The sequence below is a fragment of the Lycorma delicatula genome, chromosome 1 (assembly GCF_047948215.1).
Source record: "Lycorma delicatula isolate Av1 chromosome 1, ASM4794821v1, whole genome shotgun sequence".
Classification (NCBI taxonomy): domain Eukaryota; kingdom Metazoa; phylum Arthropoda; class Insecta; order Hemiptera; family Fulgoridae; genus Lycorma; species Lycorma delicatula.
In genome coordinates this window covers 135,983,299-136,008,146 of record NC_134455.1, presented here as the reverse complement: position 1 = coordinate 136,008,146, position 24,848 = coordinate 135,983,299, and the positions used below count along the sequence as shown (strand labels likewise).

The following is a 24,848-nucleotide window of genomic DNA, read 5'->3' as shown; positions in this document are numbered from 1 at the left end:
ATAATTTACTTATTATATAAAATGTATGATTTTTCCACGTAACTTATATAGCCGATGCATTAATTAATTAAAGTAATCCTGCAGCAGTAAGTTTTTAAAGGATATTATACACAGATAATATATTTAATGTAAAAAAAAGGGTTTGAACATTGACCAGACATAGTTCGATTCAATACTGAAATAGTTCCATTAAAGTAATACCAATGATTAAAATAAATATTTAACTTTTTCATCAAATCCAGACAGAACTATGGTATACTTCTACTATGCGGATAAAATTAGAATGTACTGTTTCTTCTTTTAATTATTTAAATTGCTGATCTCCGTAGCGGAATAGAAATATTTACCAGAAATCCAGGGTTCGAATCCCCGGTTAGTCATGTAGAAAATAAAAATAGTCTCTAAAGGTTTTTTTTAAAATTATTTTATTCATAAAGCGATGTAACTAGTCTAGTTTATTTATTTATTTTTTTCAAGCTGGAAAAGTGTTGTATAACAACTTTTATTGTACAAGACAACTAACGTAGCCTTCTTCCTATAAAAAGCTTTGTTCTCAACAGATTACTACTTCGAAGAAAAATTATTAATAAGCACAAAATATTTCGTGAATTTGCATTTCGATTTGAATCCGAGTTTTATCTGATTTTCATACAAAGAATGGTAATCGATTTCAGTGGCTCGCATAAACAACAACTTATGTTTGTGAGATCACAGATTTACCGTGGGATGAGATACAACACAAACCAAAAGTATAAAGACCCCTAAGAAATATACAAATATGTAAAAAATCTGATGTGGACATCACATGACTTCCTTTAACGCCTATCAGATTACATATATACATTTTTTGCTGCACTTCATTTAAACTTATTTCGTTTGAAAGTGAGGTACTATCCTCCAATTATTTAATAAAGTATACAATCTCACAACTGCTAAAATATTAGTTTTTATTAACATCAAATATTTATAAAATTATTAATTCAACGATATTACTTGAAATATTAGGATAGAGTAAAAGTCCGAATTATTTCTAATTCTGAAAGAAAATAAGTATTGTGGCCTTTTCTGTAAAAAGGGTTTAAATCAGTATAAGGCACCTAAGATCCATATTACTGTAGCTAACACCGGAAAGGCACGGGTTTCGAGACACCGATTTGAATCATACTGCGTGTGTGAACACTACATTGTTACGTGTCTTCATCACAAAATACTAACACGTAATGCAATTACGCTTAATGATGTAATTCAATTATGCTTAAGAAAAATGGTACTAAAACTTTCCTTAGCATTTTATATTTGTTTATACATTAATTTTCTTTCACATCGCTCAAGTAGTTATGGGGTGTAAGTGAGAACGTGTTGGATCCGTAACCATGCACATAATGGATCGAATCCGACTTCATGTATATATATATATATATATTTTTTTTTAAATTAAAATATATTGATTTATTAATAATGATTAAGCTGTGTAAAAATTTTTGAATTAAAATGAAAAGTACATAAAATTTTATTTCACTAATAACTTATGATTTTTTTGTTACTATTAAATTATTATTTATTGTAAAAATGTTTTACAATTAGATAGAGCGCGTGTGTGTATACATACATATATTTATTAGCCGGTCTGGCCGGGGGACTATGCTCCCTGGGCCGTCTTGTTCATTAAACTCATGCATAGAAAAAAAATATAATAATGAAAATAAAATAATAATGATAAATAAAAATTAAAAGCTTGTTCAGTTTATGAAAACTATTAGTGCATTGTAATTTCTTCAGAATAACTATTTTTTTATTTTTTTCAAATTTAATGTTTTAGTCAAGTAACCCATGGCAGGTGCTAACTGTTGCGTCGCAAATATAACATCGTTAAAAATATAACAGTGATATGAATTTTTCAACACTATTATTGTGTTTTGTTTTGGCTAGAAGGGGGTCATCCAAAACAAGGATTTGAAAAAACCCGACACGAAGAATGTGACCTGTCAGCATACTTTCCTTTATATATTTACTGTATAAGTATTACACACCACATATATAGATATCTAGCTTTTCTAACTGAGAGTAAAAAGGATTTAGAAGAAACAAGAATGGCATGGATGAAGTCCTACGCAAGAACAACCGCATAAAAATAAACAAGAACAAAACTAAAGTAATGAAGTGTAGTAGAAATAAAGTAGATGGATCATTAAATATAAAAATAGGATGAGAAAAGACTATAGAGGTAGAAGAATTTTGTTATTTAGGAAGTAGTATTACTAAAGATGGACGAAGCAGAAGCGATATAAAATGCCGATAGCACAGGCAAAACGATCTTTCAGTCAGAAATATAATTTGCTAACATCAAAAATTAATTTAAATATCCCGAAAACATTTTTGAAAATATATGTTTCGAGTGTACCTTTACATGGAAATGAAACATGGAAGATCGAAGTACCTAAGAAGAAAAGATTAGAAGCTTTTGAAATGCGGTGCTATAGGAGAATGTTAAAAATCAAATGAGTGCATAAAGTGACAAAAGAAGAGGAATTACGGCAAATTGATAAAGAAAGAGCATTTGGAAAAGTATAACTGAAATAAGAGACAGATTTATAAGCCACATCTTAAGGCATACTGGAATAGCCGCTTTGATATTGGTGTGACAGGTAGATGGGAAAAACTGTGCAGGCAGGCAACGTTTGGAATATGTAAAACAATTTTTAGGGATAGAGGATGTAGGGAGTATACCGTAATTAAACGACTAGCACTAGATAGGGAATCTTGAGAGCTGCATCATACCACTCAAATTACTGAAGACAAAAAATAAAAAGAGATCTATATATGTTCCAGATATACAGAGTAACTAAATATCTGAGAGGAAAAATAATTTGTTCCGTAATTATTTAACAGTTTTCTTGTTGCTCTATCAACTTTCATCAGTAACATAGATTTCAATTTTTATCAATTTAAGGGAAAGTTTTATCCATTATAAATTAACAATTATTAGAATAAAATTTTTTTAATCTAAATGTAGGTAACGAAATTAATATACTAAACAATTTACGTAACTTCATATCTCATATTATTTTGAATGTTTATCATCTATTTAAAGTTTGTTGACATTTTATTTTTATAAAAGATATTCTGTCGTACAAACAAGTACAACTAGTATAACTTTCCATGTTATCGTAAATATTTTTTTTAACGGTATATTTTATATCCGCGTATTAAATATATTAAATAAATAATTTATAATAACGCAAGTGGTATCTTTTCAAATACGTAAGATTACACTAGAAAATGATCAATTTTCAATATTTTTTTAATTTATATATAATTATTTGTACTGAAAAATAAGAATAAACAGAAAAAATGATTTTATTTTACAAATTCGATGGTATAATCCTTAAACTTTAGAAATATATATAAAGGTTACGAAGTTGATAGATCGACAATTAGAAATAAAAAATGCTATTGCTAATGAGAATAATCACTCATGGTTAACAACAACTGTCGCTTGTTTCTGATGCATGGGTTACACACACATCCACACACAAATTAATTAAAAATATTATCATTTTATTTAAATATAATATTTTTTCGTTTATTTAATTCAATGATCCTAACTAAAGCGAGCGAGCATATCGTATTTAATTCACACGGGTGTGACAGTCCTAACGGCGACGATCGGCTCACTAACTAAACTAATGTAATTTCACAACTTACAAAGAACAAGTTTCGTTGATACGGCCGGCAGACCGGTGTAGCCGCAAAGCTTAACGCACCTGGTATCGAGTCAACAGGGCGATCGTGTTCGAGATACGTTTTTACATTTTAAATTGTTACCACATATATCCCTAATTTAATATCTGCGGACGACAACGGTAGCAGCTCAGATGTCACCGGGACAGTTTACGTAAGCACTGGTACAAGCGTCAATCCCGCCGCGCAATTCTCCCACCATTGCGGCGCTGTGGCCCCACCACTATGGGCATGCTCCAATGCTCCAATAAAAGAGCATGCACGAGAGTAAATTTTTAATTCATGATCGTAATTATAGTTCACTATCGACCACCACCTGGAGAAGACCAAGAAGAAGAAGAGGATGAAAGAAGACAGAAGAAGTTCCCTGGCCGCCTCAACATGGTACCTTCCGGTGGATGCCAACATCCCCGCCCGAGCAGCAGGCCTGGCCCGCCGAGGGAACCGCTGGACGCGGACGCTAGTTTCCCGCTTCAGCTCGCAGGGCTTCAATCGCCCTGCCCTGCGGACTCAGCATCAGGACTCGACCCATCGTGGGATCGCTCGGGGAAAACCGCCGCGGCCCCGCCGGCGAAAGACGCTCGACACTGTGGTGCTTTGAGGGCAACCACTGCCACGCTGTATTGGGGACCCAACTCCCGCTGAGAGGAAGCCAGGTATGATTTCAATGGACGAGCCGCAACTCCCCGACTTCATTTGCGAAGACGATTGATCCTCGATTTGCGAAGACGCGTTCACCACTAGACTAATCCGATGGGTTAAGAAAGATGAACCTTTCTTTCTCTTTCCTGTTTAGCCTCCGATAATTACCGTTCAGATAATACTTCAGAGGATGAATAAGGATGATATGTATGAGTGTAAATAAAGTGTAGTATTGTATAGTCTCAGTTCGACCATTCCTGAGATGTGCAGTTAATTGAAACCCAACCACCAAAGAACACCGGTATCCACGATCTAATATTCAAATCCGTGTAAAAGTAGCTGACTTTACTAGGACTTGAACGCAACAAAGATGAACCTTCTTCTTCTTCTTCTTTTTCCTGTTTTGCCTCCGGTAACTACCGTTTAGATAATTCTTCAGAGGATGAATGAGGATGATATGTATGAGTGTAAATGAAGTTTAGTCTTGTACATTCTCAGTTCGACCATTCCGGAGATGTGTGGTTAATTGAAACCCAACCACCAAAGAACACCGGTATCCACGATCTAGTATTCAAATCCGTGTAAAAATATCTGGCTTTACTAGGACTTGAACGCTGTAACTTTCGACTTCCAAATCAGCTGATTTGGGAAGACGCGTTAACCACTAGACCAACCCGATGGGTTAACAAAGATGAACCTAATGTTGTATTACTTAACTTTAAGGTCGAAGGAAAATTGGCTTTTAATCAACAAAGTGGCTATGCGGCGCACAAGCCATATCTCCTGATTGTATGGGAATTCCAGAAAATGGCTTCATTCAATTATTATTAATAAAGTTGAGTAAGCTACGAGTCACGTACTTTAAAGGTGAATTCTAGATTTATTCATACTAACTCTAATAAGCCATTTTGTAGCTGAAATTTAATTAAGTTGTTACAATTTATTCAAGAAGGTGAATTTGTTACCAAGTTGGATTAAAACAGAATTTTCTAAGCTAAATTCGGGAAAAATGTCATTAAAAAACGAAACCCAAAGACGTTTTTTGACAATAACTTAAATAATCTTTTTGTAGCATATGAATTAATTCACCAAAGAAAGCTTATAATGTGGGAATATAGAAATGGAATTTTTTAGCGTACGAAAAATGTCATGACTGACCGAGATTCGAACTCGGCATCTCCGGATAATACAACAAGACGCTACCACTCCGTCACTGAGATCGGCTTAAACAATAATTAACATACATATATATATCTCCTCTTATATAAAAGTGAATGTCCTGACTGATTCACTGACTCATAATAAATGCACAACCAAAACTATTATAGGCAGAGACTTGATATTTTCAGGGTACCTTCGTATCTTTAAGTAGGCGAGCACTAAGAAAGGATTTTGTAAAATTTTGATTTTAAGGGGTTCAAATCGATAAAAAACTAAATGTCGTGTTAACAGCGCTATCTGTTAGACGTAAAAGCAACATACACAATACTAAATATTTTACGATTCCATTGCAATGTTGCCGATATGTGTGTCCGCTATAGACTAAAAAACTACTGGAGCGATTTACGCGCGGGGAAGAAGGGGGAAAGGGAAAAATCAAAAAAGGAAAATAGGGAAAAATCTAAAAAGGTAAAAGGGAAGAAAGCGAAAATGGCAAAAATAAAAAAAATGAAAAACGGAAATGGAAAGAAAAAAGTGAAAAAAGAAAAGAGGAATGAGGAAGGGGAAATGGGAAGTGTGGGAAGGGGGAATGGTAAGTGGGGGAAGAGGAAAAGGAAGTAAGGGAAAGAGAAACGGGAGAAAACGGGATCGGACGGCGAAGCGAGCCATGACCCTCTGATCGTGCCGGGAAGCGCAAGTAACCATACAGCACGGGCGAAGCTACAATGGGGATGCTAGATTTGGGGTTGTAATAAATTTTTTATTTATTGGACTTTTATATTGAACTATTTTAATTCATCGATAAAATGGATCGGTCTAACAAATATTGTTCAATTTTCTTATCTTCCTTTTTTTAAGTTTTGGGCAATAATTCGTTGTTTATCTTTTATTCCTTCAGTATTTTTCATTAAAAAAATTTTATACAGTTTTATCAGGATTTAATCAAAATCTAAATATAACATTTTTGACTAAATATTTTTTGTTTATAAAAAAATAAGTTTGCTATTAAAAAAGCATTGCGAGTGAAACTTCATCTATATTGTGAGCAAAGTCGCGACGGGGTACGCTAGTAAATATGCCTATAATAGTATATATATATATATATATATATATATATACATATAAATTACAAAAATAATTGTTTACGAAGAAAAATTTAAAAACAGATAATGTTTCACAAATATTTTAATCATAATTTTTCAACAAAAAAAGGATAGTTTTTCTTCACGAGTTGTGATTAATGTCTCTGTTTATTCAAGAGCAGACACAAACAAATGATTCTATATTAAGACTCGAACTTATTGAACGCGTCTGTCACGCTTCTTGAATATTAAATCGAGTGAGGTTTTTTTCCCTACGCAACGTAGCAGTTTATACATGAAAAAAAAGGAAATAAAAAACAACAAAATTACATGATCTGAAATAACACTAATAACTAATTAAATCTATGTAGCTTAAATATTTTTTAATTCACTCTTTATCTCTGTTATTTAATAAGTATAATAAATTTATATAATATATATACTCGTATATATACCGGGTGAAATTTAAGTATGGAAACAGCTTTTTACTGCATATCTGTAAGGATATTTGGAGGCAGAAAGAAATGCGATTCTACGCAGTTAAAAAATACTGCATTATGGCGAGTTTTTCATTTTTGTACGTCAGATCCGCCATATAGAATAAAATTTATTTTTAATTGCTTGTACAAAGTAAAAGAGGTATTGTGATCACGAAAAATTTCGGTTTTCAGATTTCAACGGAAATATCCATTTTGACATCCCTGAATCCATTTTTACTAGTTTCGGCGTGACGTCACGTAACTAAAAACGATTAGCCGTAGAATGTTGAAATTTTTGATTTAGGACTGTTATAACATCTAGTTGTGAACCTTCCGTTTTCGATTGCAATTGACTGAACCAAAAGTGTCCAAAAAAGCCCAAAATCCAAAAAATTTGAATTTTGGACTTTAATTGCAGCAATAAGCTCTCTTTGAGAGCTTTTCAACGATATATTGTAACTAGTACTTATTTTCCTTGGTCCCAGATTTATAGCCAAATTAAAGTTTAATTAATGAAATATTTGTATCTTACAAGGGGAAGGCACATCAGATCAAATCCGACTCAAATCTATTAATAATTATTAACCACTGATTGTAAAAAAAGTTCTACAATAAATAATAATTCAATAAGAAAATGTAAAAAAATATCAGAAGTTATTAATAAAATAAAATTTTATGTACTTTTCATTAAAAAAAAAAAAAAAAAAAAAAAAGTATATGTAATTTAATAGGCGTACAAGGAAGTCATGTGGGGTCCACATCAGTTACTTTTTTCTTTCTTTTTTCATCAGTTATTGTTTGAATGACATCTTCAAACTGGATTAATCGATTTTTATTAAATTTTGTACAATGACTTCTGAATCTACTTTATTGAAACAATTAAATTTGTTTAAAATTGATCAAGTAGATGGAGAAATACGGTCACCATATTTCCCGAATCTAAAAATTTTATTCGGTGTTGTATAATTATCTTAGATAATTCAATACTTTTTTAGAGTTATTTTTAGTTCGTGTTTGTTCCACCGCATCATAAATTAAAAGGTTGTAAGAAAAAAGCAAAGTTCACTTTTTTCGTGTATCGTACAAATTTCCTTTATAATTATTTTCATTCTTAGAAGTAGTCTGCCGAGGGCGAAGCATTCGGTAACCAGAGTTGTTGGCTTTATTTACAAATACATAGATTTAAAGATCAACTTTAAATTTATTTTAACATAAAATGGAGAATAAATAAGTTACTTTCTCTGTAAAAATCTACACAAAACCTTTTAAGAAAAGTTTATTCTCTTCAAATTTAATACTTCTTTTTTTTTTTGTTTAACCTCCGGGTCCGCAGTTAAGTATTACTTTAGAGGATGAAATGAATGATTTGTGGCGTGTGTGAAAATTCCATGCCTGAGCGGGATTCGAACCCGGGCCCTCCGGGTTCAAGTTGAAGCGTAATTTATAGAATAAGTAATTATAATAAGAATAATTTCGTTTCTTGCTTGAAAACTATATGTTGTTTCATTCAATGAGTTAATTTTATAACAACTACATTATCGTAATTTAAAACTACTTTATTCACGATTAAAAAGAACAAAATATTACTTTTTTTTAAATTTAAAAAAATTAATTCAATATAAAAGCCAATATTCTTGGAATTTAAATTTTATCTCGGAGAAACAGAGATAAATAAGTGAATAGGATACGACGGTCCTTCGTTACGAGCGTCTCCAGAGATCGTATACTTACAATCTGGAAGTCGTAGATAGGAACAGGTTTCCAGTCTGCTAGAGACCAGTTTAACAACAAGGCTAAGAAGTACAATGAGTACACTCTCATCTACACAGACGGGTCTGTCTTGGCCGAAAAATGTGGCTATTCTATTGTACTCCCTGATAACGAGATATTATATAAACTTAATGCTTGTTCTTCTTTGTTCTTTTGCGAGGCCTTTGCAATTTACTCCGCCTTGAAGGTTATCGAAACCGGTAACAATGACAACTTCCTAGTAATTACTGACTCTAGGAGTGTACTTGAGAGCTCGAGCTGCAAACGTTCTGAATCCATCGTCCAAATTATTCATGATATCCTTTCAAGGATAAATAAGACTGTGGTACTGGTATGGGTTCCTGGCAATTGTGGCATCCTTGGGAACGAATGGCTGATGAGGCTGCCAAGAGAGCTGCAATAAATGACATCCGAGTACAATCGACATGTGAGAGAGATTTCATGAGATCAGACCGTGTAAAATTGCGAGCTCAGTGGATTAGGTTCTGGCTGTTGAGTCCTCCCACGGCATTACGTAACATCCGAGAGAATGGGCTCGAGAAATCTCTTTCCTCGAGCAACACAAGAGACCACCAAGTCATCTTAATTCGGCTAAGGATTGAACACACCAAGCTTTTCCACGCTCATCTACTTGGCTCTCCTCAGAAGATCTGTGAGGCTTGCAATGTCAAATGGTCCGTGCACCATCTGCTCTTTGATTGCCTAATCTTTGGAACCATCACACAAAACTTAGACCTGGATTCGGATATGAAATTTCTATTAAACCAGTTTAAACGTCTGTTTTGGTTCCTCTCTCTCCTACAGTGGAATGAAGATTACGATTTAGTGATTTTTGTGTGATTTATATATTTTATTTTGTATTTATTGTTGTTACTTATCTATGTTTATTCTTTATTGTTCCTTTTTTTTATTGTTTATTTTTATTTTATATGATCATGTAGTCTCTTACTTTAGTCGCTAATGACTACAATTGTTGATGCGATTGTAAATAAGAGCATTAAAAAAAAAAATTAAATAGTTTTTTACATTAATATTACATACTTATATAAATAAATAAACATTTACAAGAAAAAAAATCCTTACACAATTATGTAACTAACTTTTATTTTCATGTTGTAATTGATTTTTATTATAAGATAGATTTTTCCATTTATAATTTAATCAAATCAGGTTTTTATTAATAATAATGCTCTATTTCAAAGAAAACCTGATGAATATTATCCACTTGGCTATTTATATAAATGCATTATGAAAGAACAAAATAGGACAGATATTTTTAAAATGTACAATGAATTTCTTATAACTTCTCATTTAAATCTAACCTACAAAAATCTAAGATTAAATCTAAGATTAGATTATTCACCGTGATATAAATAATTTTATTCATTAAAATTTATATAGGCCCTTACATTATTATTTTATTTCATAATATGAGAATATTAAAAATTTTTAAATTTGGTGAAGACACAATTTAAATCAAAATGGGTGTGGAAAAGCCACACTTTTATTTTTTATCGTTTCTAGGTTAAATGTCACACACATCCTAACCCTTCCTACTTCCTGTTTAGCCTCCGGGAATTACCGTCAAGTATTACTTCAGTGGATGAATGAGGATGATATGTATAAGTGTAAGTGAAGTGTAGTCTTGTACAATCTTAAGTCGACCATTTCTGAGGTATATGGTAAATTGAAACCCAACCACCAACGAACACCGGTATCCACTATCTAGTACACATTATAATCTAATAAAGGGCATTTGTACGTGTGTCTGTCTGTGTGAGTGTGTCCATCCCCCTTAGTTGAGATCATGATCGAACATACTGCCCATCAAAAATTCCATGAATTTTTTTTTCTTAAATGTTCATAAACAATAAATTAAAACAAGCAACACCAATAAATAAAAGCGTTAGAGGTGTCTTGCCGAGTTCTCAGGAGGTCTGCGGAAGAACGTTGTTATCGGTGCTGGGGGATTGGGAACCGGGCTGTGTTCTGCAACGGTCCTAATAAACGAGGTCATTGTTTTAACTGTGGGGTTGCGGGAATCCCATGTAGCCGTGAGGTGTAGTGGCATCTCGACGATGGTTGAAAGAAAGCAAGTGTCACGCGGGACTCTGGGATGGAGCTGAGTGGGAGTAGGAGGTCTGTCCGCCTTTCCCTTGTAGACTAGACCGGAGTTCGTAAATTAACCTGAAGTCAGAGGTATGAACTGAAGTTGAGTTCACTAAGGGAAGGAGGAATAAATTTCGTTGTTACGAACAACATTTTTGGTTGTATGTTGTTAATTTGCCTCGAATTTCGAGACATTTACTAGAAATTGACTCAATAAAAGTGGAACTAGGCGCGGGGTTCATGCTTCCGCGAATTCGGTTGGCTAGTTTAGTTTAAAAGGCAACGATATAGGACATTCAAGATGTCCGGACGAGGCTTACAGTGAAGGAAAAAGCTGATTTAAAGATCACCTATGTAAATGTCTACCGAGGCATTTACATCGGTGGCTTCCCAACGAGGCCTGGCTCATTACTATGAGATGTAAAAAGTTAGAGGATGAAAGACGACTCCCGTTAAAGCCCATCAGGACTTGAACGGGGGTGGGGTGTGGCGACCGGAAGCGTCACAAGGCGGGTGTCTTTCCCTACGGGTTGGGATGTAGGGTTGCGGGACATCTTCGAGCGGATTACCCGACAGAGGCAAAGTGCTCCCTGCGTAATGTTTGGGGTCACTCTCTGGGGAGACGTGGCTGCAGAGCCAGCTCCGACAAATGAGTCCCGTCGACTGTGTCTTGGAGAAGGACTGCATTGGGACAGCCCCGTTCAGGAAGTGTGGGCCGCTTAGGTGTCCCACTGACGATGAATGGGCGGGAACACCCCTGGGATTTTCTTGGAACTTCTTATTGGGGGGTAAATAATTACGACCGTAGTCCCGGTGGGGGACCTTTTTGGGGTTCCTCACTTGAGGCTGGCGCAGAACTTAAAGACCGAGTCCCGGCTGCATGGGAGAAACAATGGTTCTCGACGAGGTAGCTTGAGGCGATTGATCTCCTGGAGCTGTGTTTATGCTTAGTTGCGTGTCCGGATCCGGGGGGGGGGATAAAAATGTCGAACTAAAAAAATAACAAATAAATAAGAGCAAAAAGAAAGAACAAGCTTACATAATTGAACATAATTACCGTAAAATTAAAAAAAAATACAAAAAAATTACAAAAATATTTTTAATTATATATAAAAAATTATTTTTTAAAAAAGGTTTTATTTAACTAATATTAATATTAGCATTAATTAAAAAAAGGAAACAAATTAGAAAAAACCTCTAAAAAGTAAAAAATAAGAATTAAATTAAAATTGAGAATTTTAAACAAAAAAATATAATATATTAACAAATATAAAAATGCACTGAAAAGCAAAAAATAATTTATATAAATATCTAATAAATAACCAATAAAAAAAAAAATAAATAAATGTAATAATTATTTAATTTTAAAATTAAAAGTAATGAAAATATTTAGTTAAATAAAAGCGTGGTGCAGATTTTATAATTTATTTAAAACAACACAACAATTATTTTTACAACAATTAATCTTCATTTTCATTTTCAATAACGACACGAGGAGGCGGAAAGGTCTCTGGAACCTCTCCAGTTGAGACTGACTAGCTACAAGTAACAATCTCGGAAAATGCACCCACTCGCTTTTTTTGTACGTGTTCTCACATAGTTGAAGTTCATCTTCGAATTCTGGTTGTAATCTAAGCCAAATTGAACGCACTCTTTCCGCTAAAAGTTTCATTTTAATTATGAATTTTTATTTAATGAATTCATAATTACAACTACAATTATAATAATGATAGTAATTAATAATTTTTCAGATTACCATAAAAATGTAATAACTTTGTGCAAGATTTCTAAATTTAATTTATATTTTTATTCACCAAAAAGGTCATCTAGGTGCAAATTTGAACCATCAAATAATTAAAACTTGAGTTATTTTATTACGGATAAATAAAGTATATACATATACTAAACAAAAAATATATTTTAAAATACAGCAAATGTCTATAAATAGTTATTCGAATTTTTTACTTTTCAGTGGATTTTTATATTTGTTAATATATTATATTTTTTTGTTTAAAATTCTCAATTTGATTTAATTCTTTTTTTTTTACATTTTAGAGGGGTTTTCTAATTTGTTTCCTTTTTTTATTAATGTTAATATTAATATTAGTTAAATAAAAGCTTTTTTAAAAAATATTTTTATATGTAATCCAATATATTTCAGTAATTTTTTTTTGTTTTATGAATTATTTTTTACTTTTTAGTCTTAATGAACAATAAACTTTTTACATCCAAAAAAAATATTCTCAATAATATTTATATCTGAATATTATTGTTTATTCAAGTTTGTTTGTTTATTAAGACTAAAAAGTAAAAATATTTATTTTTACACATCGAAGTTACATACGTGTACCAAATTTCATTGATTTTCATACGATAGATCAAAAGATATAGCAGTTGAAAGATTTGATTATAACTAAAGCAAGTTAAATTAAAGCTTATAAAAATCATAAGATTTTTTTTTAAATGTTTGTAAACAATAAATAACAACAGTAATAATAATTATAAAATAAATTAAAAAATTTTACTACGTAATTCATTCATTCAATATTATTCCAGATCTTAAAAAAAACTATTTTCGATACAAATAAATCTATACTAAAAATATTATCGATTATCCATTTAGAATCGTATATATGATTTTTTTTTAGTCTTGTAGTTACAATCAAACATACATATAGGCAAAACACGTAGGTAAAATCAAATGGTAAACAATAATAAAAATTAGAAGAATTTTGAATCCTATGTATCCTCCTTAGCGATTTATTGATTTTGTAGCCAATTTCTTTTTTGTTATTGTGTCACGGGAGGTTAGTTTCGTATTACGATAATTTGTTTCGTAAATTGAATATAACATTTAAATAATAAATAAATAAATTTAATTTATATTTAAGCTTCCAGCTCTCTTATTGAATGAATTTGCATATGGATATTATATATCTTGATGAAAATTTTGAGACTGTGCAATCTTTAAAAGATGTCTAAACTTATCTAAACCAAATTTAATTGGTAAGATTGGCTATTATTTTTCCTTGATCAATTTTCATCATTCAAAAAAAAAGGTAATCATTTTTGGACACCTAATAATCCCATTCCATTATGCCGCCCACAGGGCAACTCGCTCGGAGGGCCTAGCTGCGGAGGGGTGCCATAGGCACGCCCTTCAGCTAGTTCTTTAACTAATCACTTAGGATATGAATTTGCACAATTTCATTTAGGGTTGGAGATAGAAAAACCTAATGTTTACTATTTTTCATCAGTTATAGTTTTGTTTGGTATCTTCAGGCTGAACTGATAAATTTAAAATTCTTTAAGATATATTTTTCTATAAAATATATTAGCAGCTACCCATGCCTTTTCTCGCTTACATGACGTATAACTTGAGCTCTTCAACGTTAGTTGGATTTTAAGTTTCGGCAGCTTTGGATACTGTTGTGGTTCAGTTTGCCAGCTAGCTTTTATTTGTATCCTAACACTGAGCGAGTGAAACCGACAATTAGGTGGAAAACGGATGAAAAAGAGATAACAGATGAAATACTAACTTCACCCACAATGGGGTAAAGTACAAAATAAGTTGGGCACCAATTTCCAAATTTGATTGGTAATAACTTTGGAACTAACAAGGTTACAAGAGCCGGACAAATTGCATTTTGTAACAAACTTTATGAGCTTTCAGAAAATTATCTTTACTTTAGTCAATTTCCTCACTGTTTTAGAGATACTTGTGAAAAACTGCAAAACTACGCGTTAAAATTTGCTTAAGAGGTTTACTAATCTATTCAGCTTAAGGGATTTAAATAAACTAAAAGTTTTTATGCTAAAGTTTTTTTTCACAATTAAATGTAGATAACTACTTTTCTCTTTTTTGAACTACTATACAAAATTTCATCACGATCACAATAAAAATGCATTATCAGCTTTAGGCTATCAAGAAGTTCGTTAGAAGTTCACCGGTAAGAGTCCGCTGAACCCACCAGGTTGGTCTAGTGGTGAACGCGTCTTCCCAAATCAGCTGATCTGGAAGTCGAGAGTTCCAGCGTTGAAGTCCTAGTAAAGTCAGTTATTTTCACACGGATTTGAGTACTACATCGTGGATACCGGTGTTCTTTGGTGGTTGGGTTTCAATTAACCACACATCTCAAGAATGGTCGAACTGAAACTGTACAAGACTACACTTCATTTACACTCATACATATCATCCTCATTCATCCTCTGAACTATTATCTGAAAGGTAATTAACGGAGGCTAAACAGGAAAAGGAAAAAAGGTAAGAGTCCGCAGAACTGAATGGCACAGGGAAGTCAATGAACTATGTTTATAGTTTTAAACATGACCTAACCTAAAAGTGAAAAGAAAATGAAAAAAAGATAAAAAATAAGCGTGAAAATACTAATTTCAATTCAATTATTAGAATACTTTCAAAAATTAATCGAATTTTGTTAGAAAACTTTTTTTTCTTCCGTGGGACTCGCTTTTTCCTCAACTTTCACTTTTTCACAAAGGAATACTTTTTCCTCAAGAAGGTGGGTTTACGAATCGCACCGCTAAGTAGCAGTACTTGAAAGTACTAGGTAGCGTACAAATACTTGATAATGTACCTGAAAAAATAATTAAATTTAAAAAGTAAAAATGCTACTGCTTGTTTTAGTAGTAAATGCTCTTTTGTTAATGAAAGTACTGAAGATGAAACAATTTTTTTAATTCCCACCACTTCTTTAAAAAAAAAAAAAAAGTATTAGTTTACAAGAGATTATAACCGCTAATAAAATATAAAAGTAGGAAAGTGTTGCAAATGTGGTAACAAAGATATGTTATATAAAACAGAAATAAATTCGATTGATAATATTGTTATTCTATAATTCGAACTATTTGAACTAAGCGATGGAGATATAAAAAAAAAAAGTTCATTTCATAATAACATAAAACGTGTGTCCACAGATACGATAAAAATCGAGGGTTACACTTGCAAAGTAATAATGCAATATTACATTACAGATCTTCGATTTGAATGATATGACTATCAACAAAAGAAAAATTGGCTGAGATATTCAAAAAAATGTATATTTGTTTGTTCTAGAAAGGCAATTAATTTTAATAATAAATCCATGAAATAACAATCAGTAATTCATGAAAAAAAAAATAAGAATAATCTAACAAAACGCAGTGATATCTAAAAAAATTACAATGAAATTGTAAACCGTACGGTAAGAGTCTAAAAGATATAATTTCTTAACCCACCGGCTTGGTCTACTGATGAATGCGTCTTCCCATATCAGCTGATTTGAAAGTCGAGAGTTCCAGCGTTCAAGTCCTAGTAAAAGCAGTTACTCTTATATTGATTTGAATTCTAGATCGTGGATACCGGTGTTCTTTGGTCGTTGGGTTTCAATTAACCATACATCTCAGGAATGGTCGAACTGAGACTGTTCAAGGATGAACTTCGTTTATACTCATACATATCATTCTCAGTCATCCTCTGAAGTAATATCTGAACGGTAATTCCGGAGGCTAAACAGGAAAAAGAAAGAAAAGATATCATTTCTTGACCGCTCTCCTTGGCGCGAGTGGTAGCGGCTCGGCCTTTCATTCGGAGGTCCCACGTTCGAATCCCGGTCAGGCATGGTATTTTCATACACGCTACAAATCGTTCATATTCTCCTTTAAAAAAAAAATCGTTTCTTCAGCTCAAAATAAAAAAAATGTTGTAATATAAATAAAACTGTTTTTAACAAAACGATACTGATATATAAAAGTTACGACACTATATTTCTATTATCAAAATCTGTTATTAATTTAGAAATTTTTAAAAGAAATGCATGCTAAATATGTGTAATAGACAACAGATATTTAATAATAGATAATAAACAATGTTTAATCGTTCCGTATAATAAGCAAAAAATAGAAAAATTTATTAGAAAACTATTACCGGTCCGTTTATTAAACAATAAGATTTGTATTATTTCTGTAAATTTGAAATGTATTACATATAAATTAAATCAGGCGGTAAGCCTTTTGTAACAATTTTTTCTTTTTTATTGGAACGCATGGAACGCTTAAACATTGTTTATTACCTATTATTAAACATATTGTTGTCTATTGCACATATTTAACATGTATCTTTTTTTACACAAAATTCTAAATTAATAACAGGTTTTCATAATAGAAATGCAATGTGTTACGGGTTACCATGATTCGACTTTCATAAAATTCGACATATTTTTGCATTTCAATCCCCTAGACCCAAAAAACAATCATCAAAAAATCATACCTACCTTAATAAGTACTGTATCGAATCGGTTTAACATGGTCGTTAATCCTTTAAACATTACCTGAAACCTTTGTAAGAATTACAAAATTGGCGTTTCAAGGGAAAAAAATCAGACCTCCCTTAATAGGCACAGGATTGAATCCATTTAAAGTGGTCGTTAGTCCTCTAAATATTATTAGCTAAACATTTTTTCTGAAACGTATTTTGATATGATCAACCCTTACGGCAAGGGATGACCAAAATATTGCTGGAATTGTAAGAAGAAGCTTCCCACATGCTAAACATGTGAAACTTGTTTATATATGAAACCACTGTCTTATTAAGGAAATTTGAAGGGAACGCATTTAAACTGCCGTGACTTAGTACTGTGTATATGTTAAATTTTGCAAATAGCGATGTTTTATGTGGGTTATGTAGGACTACTTTACTTTAATCTTCTCAACATCACTGTTGTTATACATGTTTTTAAATAAAACTTTCTGAAACCATTGCCTTTTTTTATGAATACAGAGAAAAACCTACATAGAATCTCCCATTAATCCTCAAATTTGTGTGTTGTCAAGCAGTTCAGGAAAAATCATAAGGAAGTTTTGAAAAAATTTAGCAACAGCTCGTAGTCTAATGAGAAAATGTGGAAAGTAATGTTTGATATGAGCTCGTACAAAAATCTACCCCCACCTTCCGACTAGCCGAAAGCAATTTTTTTTTATATTAGTATCATTTTGTTAAAAACTGTTTTATTTATATTACAGAAATTTTTGTTCTTTGAGCGGAAAAAATGATATCTGCGCGACTCTTATCGTATAGTTTACAATTTCATTGTAATTTTTTTGTTTAGTTTTTCGGCCAATATTGTACTGTTATTTTTAATTTATTAAAATGTTTTAGCATGTCCCCAAACCCGTAGGGGAAGACACCCGCCTTGTGCCGCTTCCATTCGCCACACCACCCTCCCCGTTCCTAGCCCTGATGGGCTTTAACGTGAGTCGTCTTTTGCTCTCTGACTTTTTACATCTCATAAAAATAAGTCTGGTCTCGTTGGGATGCCACTGACGTAAATGCCTCAGTAGACATTTACATCGGTGATTTTTAAACTCAGCTTTTGCCTTCGCTGTAGGTTTCATCCCGATATCTTGAATGTCCTACATCGTTTCCCTCTGAACTAGCTAACCGAATTCGCGAAAGCACGAACCCCGTGCCTAATTCTACATTTTATAGAACCAATTCGTGTGTAAATGCCTACAAATTTGAAGTAGTTGAATAATAACATACCACAAAAAATGTTACTCGCAACATCGAAATTTATTCCTAGTTAAAGCTATTCGAGATGAATGCATTTTTTTGTATTATCATAGATCAATAAAAAAATGAGCTACTGAAAACATAAATAATATGTAAAAATGGTTAATAACTATTTCTGAAAACAGGTGGTATTATATTTTGAAATTTCATTAAATTACTTAATAATTTTTGGCAGGATTCTATAGTTATAATAATTTACTTTAATTTTGAGCGGAAAAATATTTCAACTTTTATATTCATTTCAATAGATTTCTGGAAACTTTATCTATCATAAATTAAAGTTAAGTGAAAAATTAGTTTTACATATAAATTAATTTTTTTTTTTTTTTTTTGGGCTGTGTGGAGCGCAAGCCATATCTCCCGATTGTATGGGAATTCCTTGAAAAAGTGGCTTCATTCAATTATCATTAATAAAGTTGGGTAAGCAACGGTGCACCTACTTTAAAGGTGAATTCTAGATTCATTCATATTAACTGTAATAAGCCATCTTGTAGCTGAAATTTAGTTAAGCTGTTACAATCTATTCAAGAAGGTGAATTTGTTACCTTCTCATTAAAAATGTCATTAAAAACCGAAACCCAAAGACGTTTTTTGACAATAACTTAAATAACATTGTTGTAGATTATGAATTAATTCACCAAAGAAAGCTTATAATGTGGGAATATAGAAATGGAATTTTTTAGCGTATGAAAAATGTCATGCCTGACCGAGATTCGAACCTGGGACCTCCGGATAAAAGACCAATACGCTACCACTCTGCCACTGATATCGGCTTAAACAGTTCCTGAGATGTGAGGTTAATTGAAACTCAACCACCAAAGAATACTGGTATCCACGATCTAGTATTCAAATCTGTATAAAAGTAACTGCCTTTACTAAGCAGTTAGAACTCTCGACTTCGAAATTAGGTAATTTGCGATGAATTCAACACTAGACCAACCCGGCGGGTTATATTTTAAAAATTGTATATTACAAACTATTTGAATCAATCTTAAGATATGTTATTACTGTTCGAGGACATGCTCTGAGGATTGTTATTTAAATATAACCTGTTTCATTCAAAAACAAGTAATTAAAACTATTTTAAAAGCCTGTAACAATAAGCATATTACAACAAATATGCAAGATTTTCAAAGTCAGCAGACTTTTATCATTCAGAGGTCTGCTGTATCAAAGTATTATTATGCATAACCTTTTCTTAGCAAACTTTAAAAAAAAAAAATTATGAACTGTGAAACTCGTAACACACCTTATTTTAAACACCGCCCTCCTAACATTTAGCTATCGTACGTTGTCAAATTTTATCTCAAAGATTTTTTAAGTTTTGTCACCAGATACATTAAATTCCATTTCTATGAAGAAGTGGAAGGAAGATATTCTTAATTTTGCTTTAAATATTTAATTTGTTTTAAGTAACATGAAGAGCGTATTGGAGAGCAGAATATTAATGTTCATGAGGATAAGTTGATTTTATATTTGTTTGGTTTACGTTAATTAATCATAAGTTATGAGGTTTGTTTTATTTTTTTTTCAAAGGAATTTCTTCTGTTTTTTCTTTTAATTCTCTATTTATTATTTATATGGAAACCCCAGATTTATACTTCATTTAATATATATTCATATTTATAAGTTTATATATTTCATTTTCAGTTTTACGTTGTATTATATTTTACAATGAATTTCATATTAATAAAAGATTTCAGATATAAATTTAATACATATTAAAAAAAACCCATAGAAATTTAGATACGTACTGATTCTAATGTATACTATAAAAAAAAATAAAAAATGTGTATGCAACAGGAATTACAATGCAATCTTTAATACAAAACATAAACAAGTTTGAAATTTATGATAACACACGCACTATAGTGTTCAAAAAGTAATAATTTTAAAAATATAGTATGAAAGTTTCACAGTGAAATATAGAGTAAACGTGACTTGTTAAAACTGTTATGATTATTTTCCAACATTAGAACAATGAATAAAAAATAACAATGATAAGCGAAAGAAAATAGATAATATAATGAATAAAAAAAACACTAATATGCAAAAAATATTAGCAGACAGCATAATTTACATATCATAGTAAAACAAAAACAATAATTTATTGTACGCGAGATAAACCTTAATTTTAATTTATGGAGTGATATTTTTGAAATTAAATATTAATTCAAAAGTTAATCATGGATCTATGTAATTATTAAACAAACTTTACGTGAAGTTAAGTAAAAACCCACACCGAACGTAAAAACAAACATAATTTAACAAGGGTAAATATTAATAAATGCCATGAGAAAGAATGAAAATAGTTATCTAAATTGTTTACTTTAGTATTTCGTGTATAAAAAATTTTCATTTCTATTTAATTCTTGCATTTTTTAAAAATTTAGGAGAATAGTAATAAGTTATAGAATCGAGAATTTCTATAGAATTAGAATCAATTATTTTGATTGAAGAATGGTAATGTTTTACTAATCGCTTAGTATAACAAGCATGTTCAATATAGATACCTTAAAGCAATTGTAAGTTATAAGCATGCAGATATTTCATTCGATTGTGGGTGTTGACTGACCTCAAAGCAACGGTGGTTCCATAGCTTTCACGTGGGGTGATCCAGCTTATCGAAGTTACCGTCCTCTCTGTTACTACGTACGAGAAACAGCGCACAACAGCTGACTGCCCACAACACTCTGGAATCCAACAGTGGGAAGAGGAGTCTTGTGATCAATAAAACTGCGCCACTAATTCGTTGAACGCTCACAAGGCGCGCCACTATACGTAAAGGTTTTGTTTTATTTCAAAGCCAGCCGATTAAAGCCTAGAACCAGACAACGAAGAGAGGATATGTGCGGCTGTGTACTTGAGAGCGTTATGCTAGTAAACACGTTAACTAAGGGTGGGGCCAGAGGAAATACAACAGTCCTGCGTCTCCCATCCCTCCAAATGTTAATTTTCACCCTCGTAATTTAAATCAAACACAGGTCATCTTAAGTATTATTTCACAAACAGAATTTGTATCGCTATCTTTTTTTTTATATGACGTTATTAAACGTTTTTAAATTCAAGTAAATTGATTGACTCAAATAATTAGTAAATTTACCGTTCTTAATTTTTTACTTAAAATGTTTACTTAACCCTTAACTGCCAAATAAAATTTTAATTAATGAAATATTTAGATCTTACAAGAGGAAGGCATATCGGTCGAATCCGACATCTCCTTTTTTTTGGATTTAAATATATTGATTTATTAATAATTATTAACCTCTGATTGTAATAAAAGTTTAACAATAAATAATAATTCAATAATAACAATATAAAAAAAAAGAAAAAAAAATATCAGTTAGTGAAATAAAATGTTATGTACATTTCATTAAAAAAAAAAATGTGTATAATATAATTTAATAAGCGTACAAGGAAGTCATGTGTTGTCCACATAAGATTTTTCAAATTAAAGTTTCCTCTTTTTTTCTATTTAGGCTGCGGAACCACCATAAGATATTACTTCAGAGGATGATATATATAAATGTAAATGAAATATAGTATTGTACAGTCTCAGGGTGATCATTCCTTAGATGTGTGTTTAACAAAAATCCAACCATCAAAGAACACTTGATCCACCATCTAATATTCAAAGCCATATAAAAATAACTGCCTTTACTAGGATTTGAACCTTAGAAATCTCGACTTCGAAATCAGCTGATTTGGGATGACGAGTTCACCATTAGGGTCAACCCGCTGGGTTTTTAAACTAGATTTAAAAAATATTAAACGGCCAACATTTTTGTTAATGTTTTCTAAATTTTATGTTTATTGACAAAATTTTTTTCAATGGTATTTAAAATAATGTTTCATAAGTTTATATACAATCTATCTAAAAATATTTGAGTTTCCCTTCTTGGAAAGCTTGCAGGTTTAACGATTTCACATCTTAAAATGCGTATATCGTTTTCTAATAAAAAACTTTTTTTATTTTTACTGTTTCAGTGGTAAGTAATTATTTAAGAGAGATAATAAATTCTATTTTTGAAATTTTTGTTAAAAAATAAGTAGATCATTGATATTAAGTTTAGAATTTTCGTAGTTAAAAATTTTTATCTCAATTTTTTTATTTTTTAGTATCTTTTAAAAATTTAAATCACAACCCTATCCTTTTAATTTATAATTTTTTGAGTTACCCCTCATTGGGAACTTGTGAATAGGGTGGTCGTATATCGATAAATAGATTTTTTGATGATAGGAGCATTTTATAAATCTTATTATTCTATTTTTAACTATTGAAATGTTATTTAAAGGTTCGTAAATTTATTACTGCTCTCGATAATGTGTTTCTATATATTTATATGCTATGAAAGATTATATGAATTACGTTAAAATCAATTTCTAATACCATATGTAGATACTTTACATCCTACACTGGTTTTCTAATTATTATTATTATTATAGCATTTCTGATATGACATGATTTTAGAAATAAATTTATCTGTCATATTAATAAAAGTCCTTTCTCATCTTTATTTCTGAAGTATTTTTCAACAATTGTTTTCAGACATTTCATTCATAAAGAATTTAAATGAGCTTACATTTTTAAAAGCTTTTATTTAACTCGCTTTAGGAATAATCAAATCTTACAAGTGCTATATCTTTTGATCTATCGTATGAAAATCAATGAAATTTGGTACACGTATGTAACTTCGATGACAATACGGCACTACGGTGTCGGAATTTGTTATGACCCACCCCCACGACCCCACGCACTACCCCTACGCTAAATTCATGCATTTAGTTGAAATTTTTTTTTTCTCATGAAATATCGTATGAAAATGATTGAAATTTGGTACACGTATGTGACTTCGATGTGTGAAAATAAATATTTTTTTTTTTAAAAGCTATTATTTTTAGTCTTAAAAAGATACAAAAAAAATTACAAAAATATATTTGATTACATATAAAAAATTATTTTTAAAAAAGCTTTTATTTAACTAATATTAATATTAACATTAATAAAAAAAGGAAAATAAATTAAAGAAATCCTCTAAAATTTCGTTTAAATATTTTTGTACCTTCGTAAAAAAGAAAGTATTTAGAATAATTATTCAAATATCGATAAAATAAATCGATATGTTTGTTTTATATTACACAGAATATTCATTTTAAGTTTGAGAACGTTTAGTATCACGTTCATTTTTTTTTCTAATCTCCCTGGACCGGATAAGCGGTTAAGCATTCACGACTGTGCTCAATCCAGGGGAGTGTTCTTTCGCCTCCACAGACCTTCCCTTCCATCGGCACGGCAGGTCGGCCCGTCGACACTGGAACCTATCCAATTGCTCTTTCGTATACTTCAGCCACAAAAGCGGGGGGCTACCGGACCCGGCGATGGCGTTCCCGGCACCCCACGATCCACAACCTTGGTGTTTTCTTTTTCCACGTTCACTATTTTGACCGCAAGAACGGGGATAACCGGACCCGGCTATGCCGTTCCCGGGACTCCACCCTCACTGCCTCTGTATCTTCTATTCCGCCTTGTCTAGTACATCACCTTCATCACGAGACTTATGCATGTAGCATCTCTATTCATATTCATCTTGTGAAATCCTGTTATTTTCTTGTCAGGATGACCATAGCTAACTTCTCAATCTTCTTCCATTCATCTCTACTCTTTAGCATGTAGCCCGCTGTTTCTTCAGGCGTACGTCAATACAAACTCATTCTCTTCATTTCTTCAACCCATCGCGGGCATTTATAGAAAATATGCTGCGCCGTATCCAGTTCTCCGCAGTAAACATAGTGAGTATCACAAACTACAAAAGTTATGAAGAACTTACTCTTAGCTGGTCACGCTCGTTTTATAACATTTCTAGTCGCGTAGGGTCATTATGACCCGAACATTCGTATATTAAATTAATAATACATTATTCGGATTAAAAAGGAGTGAACACGTATAATCGAAAAAGAAACTTATTTTTTATTCAAATAAAATTAAATATCGACTTGTTTAAAACAAAATATTCAAAGAAAAACAGAAATTACAAAACTTTGTAAAAAATAAAGATTTGTTATAGCTGAAATTTACTGGCGTAAAAATATAATTATACCCGATTGATTATTGAAGAAAGATTTACAACATTTCTAAATATGTTTTCATATAAAAATATTTGAATTGAACCGAATATCTACGAATAAATAATGCGTGTCAAATTGATGTCCTGAACAGTACATTTGTATACATTTATTCTTAAATTTATTATTTAATAGTTAGAAATTCTTTATTTACAACACTTCCATTAATCACAA

At 31.6% G+C, this 24,848-nt stretch overlaps 1 protein-coding gene across 3 annotated transcripts in view; it reads right to left on the bottom strand.

Moving 5' to 3' along the window:
- The window catches only part of Syn2 (Syntrophin-like 2), a 275,553-nt gene extending 254,305 nt beyond the window's left edge, over window positions 1-21,248 (bottom strand). For all 3 annotated transcript variants that reach the window (XM_075361804.1, XM_075361809.1, XM_075361797.1), the window contains exon 1: window positions 21,127-21,248. The gene's annotated coding sequence lies outside the window, so the exon portion shown is untranslated. The remainder of the gene's footprint in view (window positions 1-21,126) is intronic.
- Window positions 21,249-24,848: the final 3,600 nt, after the last annotated feature.